A 17807-nucleotide genomic window follows, 5' to 3' on the forward strand; every position below is an offset into this window, starting at 1 on the left:
AGTTAATTGCTACCATTATGAACCAACAGGTTCTGTTGCTGCTGTAATGTCATCGCACCCTGTCTTCAGATAAAAGGCTTTTGTTGTGGGGGGTGTTGAGGCTTGACAAGCTATCGGTGCATATGAGAATCTGCCGACACCTGATTTTAACTAGACTTTTTTTTTTTAATTAATGCTTGTTTTATAACTCAGGAGAACAGCTCAAATTAAACAGTCGCTCACTCTGTATGCAATCTCTTCTGAAAACAAATAGAAGCACCCCCGCATTTGCACTCTCTTGTGTTTTATATATCCTGAGGCTTTTTGTCAGTCTAGTAAAATGACGGTGAGATAGCGTACATGCGGCAATTACACCAGAATGGATTAAGTACGAAATCTGCATGTGTAACAAGAGTTTATTCTATTATTCATTCCAAATTTCATGATCAATTTTAACTTCCAAGTTTCGTTTAAGGAGGATTTATCTCTATTCATGCCACAAGCAATGCTGGAAGTGCAGATGCCAATGTTTCATTAACGCACCAGAGCAGCCTGCCAATTTAAACAGAACCATCAAGTGTTGCCCTTTCTCATTTCATCCCATTGTCTTTCCTGCAACAAGGATAAATACTCACTGTCAGAATCCAACCTCCCACCTTGGCTAAATTGCTGGAATGTTGCATTTCACCTTCTGAGGTAGTCAATTGTGTGTTACTAATTGCCATCTTCATTGGTTCCTCCTCCACAAGGCTGTTTTCATGTTCTCTGCGGTCAGTAAATAAGAATGTGTTGTTTTGAAGTGTGATCGGGTGCACGCTCCCCGAGTTTTTGGCAAGCAGCCTGGAACTCTGTTGGTGCAATTGTATAAAGTGAACTCTTAGTCCTGCAAGTGAACCCATCGACAGCCTGTAAATAACTCCCAGCATGACCAATTACAAGCTTTTACAATGTATTTTATATTTGTTTTTTGATAGTCATCCTCCATGCAGTGTAGGGGTTTAGGGTTCAACTGAACTGAAACAGTTCACTTTGATAGTCTGTATTGTTAACTCTCCATAGAGCACTACAGTGCTGTTTCAGATTTTAAAATCCTGTTCAACTTTTCCCATAGAGAGATGCATGTACCTTTCAATACAGTCCTACCATGACCTCAGTATGTGTTTCTAAGCCACGAATCAGTGTGATTTGAACTGAAAAAGTCATGTTTAACAGAGAAACGAGAACCTCAGCACAAGAGATCGGCATTGTGAATGACGTGATTGAGTTGGATTTCCTACACGCTCAGCCAACTTTTGTTTATATCTGAATTTATACAACAGGTATAAATATATCTGGTTCTTGAATCTGATTGGATGAGAGCCGTGCGATATTCTAGTGATAACAGCACTCTTACATTTGTTTCACTCCGTTTGAAGCGATTGTCATGGCGGCCGAGCAAATTCACCATATTTTTTACAAATACTTCACTTGTTGTACCACGAACTGTAGTTTTAAGAGTTTTTTAGGAGAGAATGTAGTTGTTTAGACCTGAAATATGTGACTCATATTTAATCATAGTGCCTATTTTACTATTTGTTTTGACGCAATCGCAGATGTGAGCTCCAGGCCGTCAGCGGCCGTTCAGTGCTCGAGTACCCGCCGAGAACAGCTTCATCTCAGCCAGTGCTTCGGGTATTTGACGCTGGCTCTTATGTAGATAGTGGTTAAAATATAATCAATTTGGGGTATATCAAACGGGCAATCTTTGGTCTTATTAATCTTTTACTTGTTCCAGAGCAAAATGATTTGGGTTAAGGGGAAAATTAAATTTCATAACTTAATATTTAGGCTATGTTTAACTTAAATCATGTACTAGAGCGCTACTTTTGTATGTTTGACTAAATAGTTTGCTTGTGTTTATGTCTTATATAATGGCTATTGTTGTTTATTTAAATATTGTTGTTCAACAAATATTATTTTATATAAATATGCCGTATTGGTGTTGAAAAAGGGTCCATCAATAGCATCAGTGAAAGTTACATTATTACGCCATTAGATGGAGGCAAAGACTCTGTTTATGAGTGAGTCAGAACAAGGAAGTTGTTTTAGCGCTGTTGGAAATCCCCTTCACTTTTAAAAGGATAAAGATATCGCTTTCCTCAGCGGGCATTCAAACTGATTTTTTATAATGGATATAATATTATGGACATCGACCTGAAGAATGAATGCTGTAACAGATTCAGGTAATACACTCGTTTAGTCGATCTCTCTCTCATAATACAAAGAGCTTCAAAGAAGCGACTCAACGTTCCTTCGTTACTAGTTTTAAAGTGATGTTTTAGAATTAGTAACGGAGGCTTGGGCTCAACTGTTAAACTGTCAACTTGAGATTGAATCCGTGGCGGAAAGAAGTAGTTCTGCACAAAAGAGGGTTTATAAAGACACTCCATTGTTGTTCTTATTTATTTACACAGTTGTGCCATTGAACTGTTGTATAAACGCAATATCACACTTTTTTGTTTTAAAACAAAGTCTGCATTGTGAGATTCATCTTAAAGCTGGTTGGTTGGCGTTTTTTTTTTTTTAGAGAAAAATTCTTCCAGAACCCAAGAGCAGTCGCTGTTGCTCTCTATAGCTTTTGGAGCAACACATTCATAAACATGCAGTGACAAATCCTCAATCAGGCGCAATGAAACTTATCTGATCTAAAAGCAGCGATCAGGTATCTGAGGAAATAGGAAGGCGTAAATGTTTTTGCAGCAGGTGATTTCACGTTTCTGTAGGGAACTGCATGCTTCTATGCCTTTGTGTGAGATTACGAGAGTGACATGCCTTATGTGATATCTGCAGATAAATCACCAGCCAGTGTTTTGTTGGTGGAAGTGAACCATGGGAAATAGGCATCTACTACTGACAAAATACATGATTAAAGGAAGGCCACCGTGTTCAATGCATCAGACATGCTGATCAGCGTTGGCTTTCCAGAGCTATCAACGTTATATTATAACGGCATTTACAAGATTCAAGGTCTATTTTATGTGGACCGTTAGAAGACATTAGGTGGCCTTAATGTATTTTCCATTCCGCTTGTGTCTGATGCATTTTATCTCATTTTTGGTGATAAAATGTGAGTGGCTTCTCTTCTGTGTTACTCGAGAGATAGGTAATTTTTTTTCTGTGTTTATAGGAAACTCCTGAACAGAGGAACCTTTGCTGAATGAGGCAAGACCAGACATTATATGCAGCGTTAGGAGCAAACAGTCGACTGTGAATAATATTGCACCTTTAATTATGGGTTTTCACAGATTATTTGCTTGAACATTTGTTACAGGGTTCTTACGCAGTTTGGAAATGTAATTTCCAGGTCTGGATAAGTATGTAAAAATATTTGTGTTTCCAGACTATTGCCCCTATCCAGTTTCCTAAAATACAAAATTAATAATTTATAAAAATAAATTTATCATACAAGCAGAATGTTTTATGGCAAAGGTTTAGTGATCCTTTAGTGATTGTCGAACACATTGGAATAAATTCAAAGCGCAAAAATTTTCATTACGCAAAGCTCTTTGTCTTTAACCATAAGCGAGTATCTTTTGAACTTCACAAATCGAATGTGTATCAAACCAGCGACAGGTAAAGGAGGTAAAGGAGCAAACCATCTAAATCATTCAACATCAAACCAACAATTATAGTATCAAACTGATGTGTCAGAGGTGAATATACACACGTTTTAAAGTGTTTTAGGTTTCTTCTCATCATGTAATCGCATGTTATCACTTTTGAGAAAACCAATGAAAAAACCCAGAGAAAATAAAAATATGTGACCCGTGCTGGCAAAATGAGTTGCAATGAGCAAATTTTCAAAAACGAGTTATTATTTTCACATTCTCTATGAAAAAAACCTTCAAAACAATGTATGATTTGTTGGAATTCGACAACAAATGACTGAGCTGCACCTGTTTGAAGTTGGCAAAGTCAATTTTGAGAAAAATCTAGTTAAAGTTTTCTGAAGTTTCCAAAACAAAATCACCTAGCAATCAAACCTTAAAATCCCTGGTAATACCACAAAATTTGGCACAAACCAAGTCAAAACTCATATCTATAGGACATACCTGTCAACCCTCCCATTTTTCCCAGGATTCTTCTGTATTTTACCATCCTATCCCACTATCATTCTGTTTAAATATTTTTCCGTATTTCTCCCATATTTTTAATCTTTCTATAAATAAATCACAAATTATTAAAACACCTGGCTGTAAAACACATTAAAATGAGTTAATGCCTACATAATATATTTTAATAATAAAAATAATATATATATTTTTTTACCTTATTAATATAATTTCATTTAATTTAAAAATTCATCAATTTTCGTCCTGGAAATTTCCCTTATTTTCAAATCCCAATGTTGACAGATATACTATAGGAAAACTTTTTTTCCCATGATTCCACAATTGCTTGATTAACATTAATGAACTGTTATATGGTAGGGGCGCTATTACGCATCTTCTGAAAGAGTACAGAATCTCTGGATAAAAACACGGGCGATTATCGCTGAAATACTGCGATTATCAAACATTAAAGGGTTAGTTCACCCAAAAATGAAAATTCTGTCATTAATTACTCACCCTCATGCTGTTCCACACCCGTAAGACCTTCGTTCATCTTCAGAACACAAATGAAGATATTTTTGATGAAATCCGATGGATTTAAAACAGTTCATGTGACTACAGTGGTTCAACCTTAATATTATAATTCGACAAGAATACTTTTTGTGCCCCGAAAAAAACAAAACATTTTTATTCCACAATATCTAGTGATGGGTGATTTCAAAACACTGCTTCATGAAGCTTCAAAACTTTACAAATCATTTGTTTCGAATCAGTGGTTCAGAGCACCAAAATCACATGATTTCAGTAAACGAGGCTTCGTTACGACATAAGTGTTTTGAAACTTCAGTAGTTCACGTGACTTTGGCAGTTTGATACACTCTCCGAACCACTGATTCGAAACAAAAGATTCGTAAAGCTTCATGAAGCAGTGTTTTGAAATCGCCCATCACTAGATATTGTTGAATAAAGTCGTTATTTTGTTTTTTGGTGCACAAAAAGTATTCATAACATTAAAGTCAAACCACTGTAGTCACATGAACTGTTTTAAATATGTTTTTAGTAGCTTTCTGGGCATTGAAAAAGGGAGTGTTATTGCTGTCAATGAAAGCCTCACTGAGCCATCGGATTTCATCAAAAATATCTTAATTTGTGTTCTGAAGATGAACGAAGGTCTTACAGGTGTGGAACAACATGAGGGTGAGTAATTAATGACAGATTTTGGGTGAACTAACCCTTTAAACAGCATTTAAATCAAAACTACCTAATGTTAATGTAATGAACTTATCCACTTTCAAATGCTGATAAAAAAAACAAACACATGAAGCAGTCTCTTTTCTTTCTTTCGATATGTTGCATTAATTAATATAGAGTGTTAAATAATGGTGTGAAAAATTACTTCTCCTTCATCTATCCAAATGTTTGGTATTTTAAGTGAGCATGCAAAGAGCTAACACTGCGATCAAGTGTCCATAAACGTTCAGAGCTGCGGTAGTGAAAAGACAGATGGTCCGTTCCGAGATTTCAACTGTATTTTGAAACCACAGCCTCTCTCCAGCGCAAAGTGTGTCTGCTAATGCTGCATTGGCAGAAGCCAGAATAGACACCATACATCATGAATGCAAATGAAGTGCTTGATTTGACATTTCCAATAAGCCCGTCTCAGTGTACCAGTGGGTTTAGCCAATTAACCATGTCAGTAATCAATTCCTTCAGAGCTCTCCGCTAAGTCCTCACTTCTCCTCGCACATAAATCAAAGACAGATTAGCCGATCAGTTACCCAGATGCACCAAACTAACGACCCACTTTAGAATGGATGACAGTGGAAATGAAAGTTAATGGACTCTGTTAGGGTGGCTCCAACCGAGCCCCTTTATACCTTCACAGATGCTCCCTGTGAGGAAAGAAAACGATGTTGTTCTACAAATGCGACTGTCATTTTATTTACAATCAAACAGAGAGAAGTGTTTTATATGACTGAGGTGATGTGTGTCATTTTTGTCAATGTTAAAACACCTCCTCCCATCTCAGGTTAATATGAAGAAAAAGTAAACACAGGCATTAACAAAATATTGCTCAGAGCTGCGTTTCCCAAAAGTAGATTGTAGAATCGTTGCCACCAATGGTTTCTACGATCAGCTTAGCTCACGATGCTTTTGGGAAACGCAGACCTGAGCAATATTTTATTAAAGGATTAGTTCACTTCTGAATGAAATTTCCTGTTAATTTACTCACCCTCATGTCATCCAAGATGTGTATGTCTTTCATTCTTCAGTCGGAAAGAAATGAAGTTTTTTGAGGAAAACATTCCAGGATTTTTCTCCATATAGTGGACTTCACTGGGGTTCAACAGGTCCAAATGTCAGTTTCAGTGCAGCTTCAAAGAGCTCTACATGATCCCAGATGAGGAATAAAAGTCTTATCTAGAGAAACCCTCAGTCATTTTCTAAAAAAAAAACTTTTTAACCACAAATGCTCATCTTGCACTGCTCTGTGATGCTCCACGCATTACGTAATCACGTTGGAAAGGTCATGTGGTCATGCAAGACGAGCATTTGTGGTTAAAAAGTATATAATTGTTATGTTTTTTTTAGAAAATGACTGATGGTTTCTCTAGATAAGACTCTTATTCCTCGTCTGGGATCATGTAGAGCTCTTTGAAGCTGCACTGAAACTGACATTTGGACCTTCAACCTGTTGAACCCCAGTGAAGTCCACTATATGGAGAAAAATCCTGGAATGTTTTCCTCAAAAACCTTAATTTCTTTTCGACTGAAGAAAGAAAGACATGAACATCTTGGATGACATGGGGGTGAGTAAATTAACAGGAAATTTTCATTCAGAAGTGAGCTAATCCTTTAATGCCAGTGTTTACTTTTTCTTCATATTAAACTAAGATGGGAGGAGGTATTTTAACACTTTTAACAACAGGTATTTTAACAACAGCCCTGTTTGTTTGAGCATTAGGATCTGCAATATATTAATTTTATGTTAGTTTTTATTTTTTTATAAAAAAATTATATTTGTTTTATATATCAACTTCATTTTAATATGTTTATATAGTTAAAGGGTTAGTTCACCCAAAAATGAAAATTCTGTCATTAATTACTCGCCCTGATGTCGTTCCACACCCGTAAGACCTTCGTTCATCTTCAGAACACAAATTAAGATATTTTTGATGAAATCCGATGGCTCAGTGAGGCCTGCATAGACAGCAAGATAATTAACACTTTCAAGGTCCAGAAAGACATATTTAAAACAGTTCATGTGACTACAGTGGTTCAACCTTAATGTTATGAATACTTATTGTGCACCAAAAAACCCAAAATAACAACTTTATTCAACAATATCTAGTGATGGACGATTTCAAAACACTGCTTCATGAAGCTTTACGAATCTTTTGTTTCGAATCAGTGGTTTGAATCGTGTATCAAACTGCCAAAGTCACCCCAGTGACCCACTGAAATTTCGAAACGTTTCGAAACACTTACAACGTAACAAAGCCTCGTTCACTTAAATTACGTGACTTTGGCAGTTTGATACACGCTCCGAACCACTGATTCGAAACAAAAGATTCGTAAAGCTTCATGAAGCAGTGTTTTGAAATCGTCCATCACTAGATATTGTCGTTATTTAGTTTTTTTGGTGCACAAAAAGTATTCTCGTCGCTTCATAACATTAAGGTTGAACCACTGTAGTCACATGAACTGTTTAAAATTTGTCTTTCTGGACCTAATTATTTTGCTCTCAATGCAGGCCTCACTGAGCCATCGGATTTTATCAAAAATATCTTAATTTGTGTTCTGAATATGAACAAAGGTCTTATGGGTGTGGAACAACATGAGGGTGAGTAATTAATGACAGAATTTTTATTTTTGTGTGAACTAACCCTTTAAGCAACCCTGACCATGAAGAACATAAGTTGGAGATGGCGAGCCTACATAATTAACCTGTTTGCCAACTGTCAGCGTCATGCAAATGATACATTTTACACACGTGGCAGCCTGAGGCACGATGAATGTTCGTTAAAACTTAAAGACAGCATGAATGTTGAATGAGGGCGAATTCACAGCTCAAATATAGTACTGGCTAATGACGGCCTCGCCGCACATCCCTGACCTTTACGTCACGCACACAGAATCAAAAAGAGAATTTGATTCTCATACAAAAACATTCATTACACACAACACCGAAAGAGATGATATTAAATTTAGAGCAGCCAATCAAAAGTTTGAGGGATTTAAATATTAACATGCCGAAAAGACAAGATGCCACGCACTAGCAGAAACCAGCACCGACACAATTACTCAACTGGGCACAAAAACCACTTACTGACATCAAAGGGAAATGAATTGCTCTTAGAAAATTGAGACAGCAAAACATTTTAAGGTGTTTAAAAGTTGTAGGAATCACAACCGTTCCAATCTATATGCAACGCATATTTTTGTGTACCACAGATACAGCCCAGGGCAAAGACAGATTTACTTGTACAATGTTTTGATAGAGAAGCAATTTCCACAAGTCAGTTCCAGGGGAAATATGTCCTCGTCTTCCTCTGCAACGCAGCTTTAGGACTGAAAATAAGAGATGTTTTATCTGCTGTTCAATATACTAAAAAAGTTTCATATTTAATAAGTTCTTTTTACTTGGAGAGTATTCCTACATACAGTATAATCAAGATAAGACAGTCATGATTAAAAGGTGGCTGAATTTGAGGGGATAAAATGTCACTTTCCTAATTTATAACAACATTTTCCATTTCAAAATTCCATACTTTTCCGGACTTAAATTTCTAAAGCTCTCTGTAGATTTTTTAACATACAGTAAATGGTTCATACAGCATTATTTTCAGCATTACATTTGGTATATAGTACAGTCATCTGCAAATATATATGACCCGTGCTGGCAAAATGAGTTGGATTGTGCATGGGTTAATATTAATCTACTGGCAAAACAAGTCGAATTTGAGGTTTTCACAAAAATGAGTTCATTAAGCCCTCGTCTAGCGATCCCAATGCTCCAAATAGCAATTAAACATCTAAAAGTATCTTTATTTGTACGTTTTCTGAGAGGACTACCTTTCCTTTGACCATGAAAAAAATGCCATTTTTTGGTGCTTCCTCTCAGCTTCCCCGCATCCCCTCAATACCAAAGTTTGTTATTGTTGTAAAGCGCAGCATTCCAACTTTGTGAATATTCATAGCGAATTCTCGAATGACATGAGTCTGAACCAATGAAATGTGATTTTCAAACTCATGCTGATCTTACTCGTTACATTCAGTACATTCAGTAACATTATCATTAAATTTGAACATGAAAACATGGATTGCCGGAAAATTCCGTCAATGGCAGGGAAGCGCTGTGTCATAAATGACGAAAAATTCTGTTAATGTCGGGAAAAAGGGTTAACATGAATTACAAAGCAACAAAGTGAGATTTTTCCCTACAGTTGACTCAACTTAACAATAGGACCTTATATGCTAAACAACAACTATTAATATTTTTGAATTTTTTTTTCAAATTTATGTTGTAAATATGCACATTTACACCAATCAGGCATAACATTATGACCACTGACAGATGAAGTGAATAACACTGATGATCTCTTCATCACGGCTCCTGTTAGTGGGTGGGATATATTAGGCAGCAAGTGAACATTTTGTCCTCAAAGTTGATGTGTTAGAAGCAGGAGAAATGGGCAAGCGTAAGGATTTGAGAGAGTTTGACAAGGACCAAATTGTGGTGGCTAGACGACTGGGTCAGAGCATCTCCAAAACTGCAGCTCTTGTGGGGTGTTCCCGGTCTGCAGTGGTCAGTATCTATCAAAAGTGCTCCAAGGAAGTAACAGTGGTGAACCGGTGACAGAGTCATGGGTGGCCAAGACTCAGCGAAGGCTGACCCGTGTGGTCCGATCCAACAGAAGAGCTACTGTAGCTCAAACTGCTCAAGAAGTTAATGCTGTTTCTGATAGAAAGGTGTCGGAATACGCACATATGAGGCTGCATATCTGCAGACCAGTCGGTGCCCATGCTGACCCCTGTCCACCGCCTAAAATATCTAAACAGTAACAATTTCTGGTTCATTTTTAGTTGCCAACAAGGGTTGCCAACTTTATGTTCTTGGCTGAAGTGAGATTCTGATGACATGGTCTGACTCAATCACATGTGCCTATCTGACATGCTGTGGATGAAGCGTAGCTGCCTGGTGGATCTTTACCAAACAGTCAAATTTCTTACCAGTAAATTCAGTGAAAAACAAACAGGCCTACTAAATGTGTTTTTGTATTCTCTATTGTGTGCCAAAAAGGTTTAATATATAATTTTTTACATTGAAAACCTTCATTCAACTTGTTTGTCCACAGCAGGAAGACAATTTAAAAAGCACTAAATTATAGAACAAATATTGAAATGAAAATGGATATTCTAAATTATTGCACTCATTTCTATTGTGTGCTATCAGGCTTGACAGGCTTGTTATGACAAATAGCCTAGTTTTGCTAAATGGAAATATGTACATGCATTTGAATGCGTAAAGGTCAGAATAAAGAGAGCATAACGGTTGTGTGCTGGCGAAATCTTCTCTCGAGTGTCTCTGTCAGCACCTGACCACATTAACACTGAACGTATGACCTCTGGTAAAGAACTCTCATGCAGTTTTCCCAATGTAGTTTGCTCTTCCAAAAACACTTTGGTCTCATTCTCTCCAGTACTGCAGACAACTAGCTCTTTATTTAAAGATATTTTCCATTGGTGAAGATTTTTGATGACTTAGAATATCTGTATTAGACCAATCAAGTCATTTGCTGATTCATAGTGATTTATTTTTGTGTGTGAACTCAGTAATGGTTCTGAACTGCTAAATCACAAACAATGATTTTCTGAACCTGACTCATTAAAAGGAACTAGGTTATAAGAATCATGACTGCTCATGCTGTGTTTTTGTTGCCTGCTGGAAACATTGGTGCAAGATGATTTCCATATGAAACCTCATGAATGCCCACAAAGCTTAAAGGGGACCTATAATGCCCCTTTTTACAAGATGTAATATAAGTCTCTGGTGTCCCCAGAATGTGTCTGTGAAGTTTCAGCTCAAAATACCCCACAGATCATTTATTATACCATGTTGTAAATGAGTGGAAGGAAAAACATGCTGTTTTTGTGCATGTGTCTTTAAATGCAAATGAGCTGCTGCTCCCCGCCCCCTTTTCCAGAAGAGGGAGGAGCCTGTACAGCTCGTGCCTCAGATACTCTGCCAAAAACGAAATCATCTGTTTGTTTTTGATTATCATCTCTATCGCGGTCACGCTCACGTGACATTGCAGTTCATCATCATCATGAAAGTTTATTATCTGCATGTGTTTTACAGCCATATCAGTCTAAACTTCTGATATATGGTTTTCTGAGTGCACACATCTGAAGCACGCGCACAGAAAGCTGTCTGTCATACGACGTGTCGTGTGAGTATTAAACTAAGTTCTCTTACACGTCTCATTGCACTTAAACTGTCAAATACACACAAGGTTATGTCAAAAACACACAAAGTTCACTTAAACACAGTCGGTTATGTCTGAGAACGTAAACAGCAGGGAAAGAAATCACATGTGTATATTAGATCTGTGTATTAAAGTGACAGCAGCGTAATATACAGTACCTACTGCTGTATCTGCTGTTAATATGAATCAAACAACAAAAGAAAAACAGAAAATCACTCACTGTTCTTGACTGAATAACTTTAGTAGCTTTAATAAGAATACATACTGCTGTTAAATGCTCTGGCGAGGAGATAAACATGGCTCAGGGGAGGAGCTATGCTAATGATGCAGAGTCTGTCAGCAGTCATGGGCGGGGCCTAAGCATTTGTGATGTCACCGCTAGAATCTGCAAACGGCTTGTTCTGAGACGCTGCTTATGATTTATGGGGATTAAAACAAGAGGAGTAGGTGGATTTTTATCATTATAACCCTACACCGCCGACACACATTTACGTTTAAACACCAAGTAAAAGTTAATTTTGCAAAATAGGTCCCCTTTAATGGACTGAATCCCTGAATTACGCATGTAACCTTTAAAGAAGTCATTCGAGTAAGTGAAAATAGTGAATGTTATAGTCTTTGAATCGGATTAATAGTTTGTGCTGTGAAATCAGACTTGTCGGATTGGATCAGATATTGGTCAATGAGCCCTTGCGGATTTAAGACAATAATCATCAGGATTGAGGTGGACACAGACTGTAGAATTGTACCATTCATCTTTGCAATCACAGGCGCACTTAAGTGTCTCTTTCGAACAACAGGTTATCATTTTTAGATCAATAGAACTCCTGCTGTGCAATTTTGCTTCTCACTTTCCACAATGGACAGGGCACCAGCCGCCTGAAAGAGATTGTGTGTTTGTTAGTGTGTGTGTGCATGTGTACAAAAAAAGAGAAGCAAAAAGCTATGATTTGCTGGTTGAAAGTCCGTAAGCTTTGATGTGCTGTGAATGACAAATATGAACTAAAAGAGAAGTGACTGTAGAACGTGATGGGTGTTTTTGATTGGCTGAATTACCTGCATCTGTATTTAAAGACCCGCCGTGGTGTGAGTGAGTGGAGGCGGAACTAATTTGCATATTCATGGTTCCGCGTATACTAAATGAAGCAAGGGTGTCGAATTACATTCAAGCTTTTCTAAGGCATGAAGATTTTTTTCACAGGAAAAACTTTAAATATGTCATCAAAGTTTTAACGGTTAAAATTATTGACTGTTAGGTATGGAGGTATTCTGAAAATCTTGCCCTCTGGGCGTAGCTCTCAAATCTCAATTCGCATTTGAATGTATTCAAACTTGAGTAATGTTCAATACTGTCAGAATTCAAGAATTCAACATTTATTTCAAGACAAAATGTCACGTTAGCTAACGCATATTATTAGATTATTGCGACTTGGCAGCTAACGAGACATTTTCACCTTCACACATCTCTCTCCACTCGCCTACCGAAGCAAAACGCCTTTCCAACTGAGCATCTGAAAAGAGATTGCATGAATAGGCATTCACTGGAACCCGGCAGACAGAGAAAATATTGGAAATACTGCGTGGCCTGCAGGACTGCAAGAGTGTGAAGGACAAATATTGAGTGAAACACAGCCTTTATTCCATAATACACACAACATAATAGTTTCTTCAGAAAACATCTTTGTTGAAATTTTATATTTTATTTCTTTATTTGAACACATAGGGTTTCAGGTTCAGGATGAGTTAAGTTGTGTTGCCAGCAGTTGTGATAAAGGTGTTTAAAATTAGAAATGTGCGGATCCTGTTTATCACTTATATTCATTCTTCTGCACAAAAATGTGTTGGAACTGTAAGAGTGAGACTGAACTGCTACTATTACTAATTCAAGTGGGAGAATTTTTATTTCAATTCTTTCTCTTTGTCATGTTATGTATCTTTGTGCATATTGTGCGGAAGAACACATGCACACTGTTGCACAGGCACATTTAGCGTGTGATTTTAGTTTCATATTCACAAATCGACTTAATTAAAAAAAAATTGTATGCAAAATCTATCGCATATATCAATATTTTCTGAGAAAAGCTCCCAAATTAAGCTGTGCTGACTGCACAATTTGCTAAAACATCGTTTGCATTTGGTTTTTAACATGCAATAATTCATGCTTGTATTGCTGTGATGGTAGGAAATTCTTTCTTACTAAATTTGTGGTTTATAGTTATAGGGAACATGAATTGTTAATTTTGTGTTAAGTTTTACTGTTTTTTATTTATTTTTAATTTAAAGCTTCTTATTACAGAATTTATGTTACTTGCATTAATGTTTTTACTATTTTTATAATTGTTTTCTTTACTTATTTGTGCTAAAATAATAGTTAATTTAATCTCTTCCTTGCTCCAAAAATATTAAATTTTTTAAATAAAAATCAGGGTTATTATTGTTAACTGAAACTAAAACTCTTAAAGCCCTTCTGCTAATTGAATTAAAGCTGAAATAAAATAAAATATAAATATTAGTTGACAAGTTAAAACTAAATGAAAAATTGAAAAATAGAAAATGGTCTCTTGGCAATGAACTGAAATAAGTTTGTTGAAGCACTAAAATAATTAAAAAAAAAAAAAATCTAAATCTAAACTAAAACAGAAATAAAAATAAATTAATGAAAACTAAAAATAATAAAATGTTATAAATAATATATATATATATAATTTAACATATATAATATTATATATAATAAATATAGTAATATATATAAATATATATAATACTATTTTTCTATATTTAATATATTATATTTACATCAAAAGGTGAATAAGCAATTTAATAAATGTCTATGGTTTAATTATTATTCATGAAATGTATTAATGAATGTTAATTTATTAAACATATTAATAAATGTTAATTTCCAACATACTTTGGGTTCATTTTAAGTCAGCCATATAGTAATTTTTAAACAATAGTTGGGTTAAATAAAACTACCCAGCACGTTGTGCAAACATTTAACCCAACCGCTGGGTTTGTCCATTTTCAACCCAACTTGGGTTGTTTTTAACCCAGCATTTTTAGAGTGTATAATAAAACAAAACAAAAACAAAAATAACACTGTTACAAAACCCAGTAATAACAGTCTTAATTAAGCACTTTTATTCTAATGCTCATCAGTTTAGAATATGAATATGATGCATACATAATCAGAATAAGACAAATATGACTCTGTGTGGTTTACATTGTTGTATTGTTATAGCATTTATTTTAACAGCCAACTATATAGTGAACTAAAATGTGGATTTTACAGAGGATCTCAAACAAACTGCGTCATTTGAAGAAGAACCGTAAACAATTATACAGCCCTCTACACTCACTGTGTAACTATAGATACTAATCTTGGTGTTAATGAGTGTCAGATTTTGTGTAATGAGGAAAAAATATGACATTCATCACGTCGTGCAGTTCTAGTCATTAGAGCAGAAATGATCATCACACGTTACAGAAGCCAGTCTCAAGGGCCAGTTCTTCAGCTGTTTACGTCACTCCCATATGAATTAGTTCAAACACGTCTCCCTCATGGCCACAATTTCCAGTCGTTAACGTAAACCTCAAATAAACAAAGAAAAGGAATAAATTACACATGCATCAGGAGCTAAAGTTAAGAAAGTAGAGTCCCTCATTAACATGCGTCCTAGCCTGGTGGAAGCAGAGAACGGGATTGTTTAATTGACATAATGAATTGTCTGGTTGTGTTTGGTTTGATCAAACTGTGGCTCGGCTGGTTTTTTATCAGACTATTCCCTCCCTAATCCAGCTCAGGCACTAATGTTGAACAATGCTCCAATAAGATATAGAAAGTCTCATTTTGCCCGCTGTCATGTTGATTTATTCTCATGTCTGTAGTCATGATACATCGCCTTCCCTGCCTCCACAAAACTCTCTGCATATGGTTGCATCTGTCAGAGAGCCTTTGAGTGTTTTGGGTACAAAATATCAGCCCACAGGTTCTGCTATTCCCAAAAAACATCAGGCTATCACCGACAAGCACACCGATGGATGAAAAGCCATGTCAAAGTCATGCAATGATGCTTTCAACAGCTGTTAATTTTGCTTTCCGGTCCAAAAATGTGGTTGCAATTTTACCTCTTATTTGACGTTGTCATTAGTTCAAAACTCGAGCACATGCATAAATCTTTTAGATGTTGAAATAATGTATTTTCTCATTTTGTTTGAATTTAGTTCAGAGCACTTTTCTCATGCAATTTAATCAGCGGATTAACAGATGGTGTTGCAACCTGTAGTGTATTTTATGTATCCGTCATTTCAGGAAATGTGTCACATCTTTTATTTTATGTAAATGCATTCATTCTGACTCTCTAAGCAATGCCAAGTGACATCTCCAGGATTAGAAGCTTATCGTGTTACTAACCTCAAATCATCATTTGAGTCATTTTGATTTTCCCAATTAATGTATGATGTATAGAATAAAAGAAAATGTGTTTGCTCATGCAAAATATGATGTCGGAGATTGGCTAAAATATCTTCCATGCGTTCCTAAAAGATTTTGAATATTTATCCTCCAAAATATTACAATCACATGTTTGTCAGACATTTTCCAAACTTTACAGGCAAATTGTACTCATTCCCGCAGATTTTGTGCTCACGCCCACATAAAGCCGCCTCTCATTGAGTTCTTTTTATAGGGATGCACTGATATGAACATTTTGGCTATAACCGATAATTCTTTATATTTGAAAGCCGATAACCGATATATTGACTGATAAATCTAAATCAAAATTTTTATATAATATTTGAGCGCCTGGTTATAAAACAAAAGTCTCACCATTAAAGTCCCAAGCACACAATTATACTGTTCTTCTCATTATAATTTTATGTAGGATATATGATAGACTTGCGCTGCTCATGTTGTACTTTTTGAAGTGATTTCAATCATATTTCAAGCAATTCAAAACCATCATGCGCATCTGAAGTGTCTCAGCTGAAGGAAATAATCCATTATTTATCGATTTTAATGTATCGGCCAAATTTGGGTTGTTTTCAACCCAAGCGCTGGTAAATATAGGACAGAACACATGTTGGGTTAATTTTACCCAGCATAATGGGTCAATTAATTTTTACTATAATATTAGCTTTTTTTTTTTTTTACTTCATACATGAATTAATGTTTACAGATTAACTTAAATCCTATAAACTTTTTTAAATACTCCACACAACTACTGGTTTGCATGATAATTCCTATATTTTCGATCATATTTTATATAGTTTTTAATACATATTGCCTACATTTAAGCTTGTTTAACAAATATTAGAAGTAAAAATTAAACATTTAGAAGTAATTCGAGTGTAATCGACCAGTCTCTGTTGTCCTGTTTCCACCGTAACGGCGCTGGATCTCGTGCCGGAGATGACTCGCGTTCGGCGGGGGAACTGATGTTTTACCGCCGTTTCTGCCGCCTGCGTTTCACTCGTAGCCTGAAAAAATGCTGTGACTGACTCCATAACCTGTCCATAAATAATCAGTGTACAATTCTGAGAACATATTTAACATCCTAAGTATTTATATTCTGTATCTTTTTGAATAAAATCATAAAATGTTATGCAAGGCATCAGGCATTTCCATCGCGCGAAAAGACCAACGCGACACTCGTTTAGGCGACTCACATCGCGCCCCTGTATGTTGCTTTGCATAAAATTAAATGATATACAGGACAATAATGATTTTTTTGATAAAATAAAACGTACACAAACCTGTATTTTACCAAAGACATGCACCAATTTGACGGAGCTGCACTGCTCTCTCCTGAAGAAGAAGCCCGCAACAAATAACCCCTGGGTTATTACATCTGACCAAGGATCTGGGTAACACAAAAACTACCCAAACGCTGGGTTATTACGTTTTAGAGTGTTGATATACAGAATTCAGTAGGGTTTACAGTAGTAGTAAACAAAAGCATAAACAGACAGAGTACAAGACTTGGATCAGCAGGCTGTAGTTAGTAAAAATGAATAATTACATCTGAACAGCAGATGGGATGTGACTGTATCTAATGAAGTGCATGTGTTTGAGGGTAGCCTGTGAAACCTTATGGTTATTTGATTGGCGTATTGTGTGGAAATGGAGATGTTTTTGTCTGGTGGCCACTGTTTCTGATGCTGCAGAACCACTTACTATACCAGCCACTTAAACTTGAGAAGATAGATATTCCAATGTTGGTTGTTTGCTCTCCTAATGATATCAGTA

The 17807-nt window shown here is 36.1% G+C and overlaps 1 protein-coding gene across 1 annotated transcript in view; it reads left to right on the top strand.

Moving 5' to 3' along the window:
• gfra4b (GDNF family receptor alpha 4b) overlaps nt 1–17807 on the top strand; it is a 70425-nt gene that overhangs the window by 35724 nt on the left and 16894 nt on the right. The gene's annotated exons all lie outside the window — the stretch shown is intronic.

Source organism: Ctenopharyngodon idella, chromosome 14 (genome assembly GCF_019924925.1).
Source record: "Ctenopharyngodon idella isolate HZGC_01 chromosome 14, HZGC01, whole genome shotgun sequence".
Classification (NCBI taxonomy): domain Eukaryota; kingdom Metazoa; phylum Chordata; class Actinopteri; order Cypriniformes; family Xenocyprididae; genus Ctenopharyngodon; species Ctenopharyngodon idella.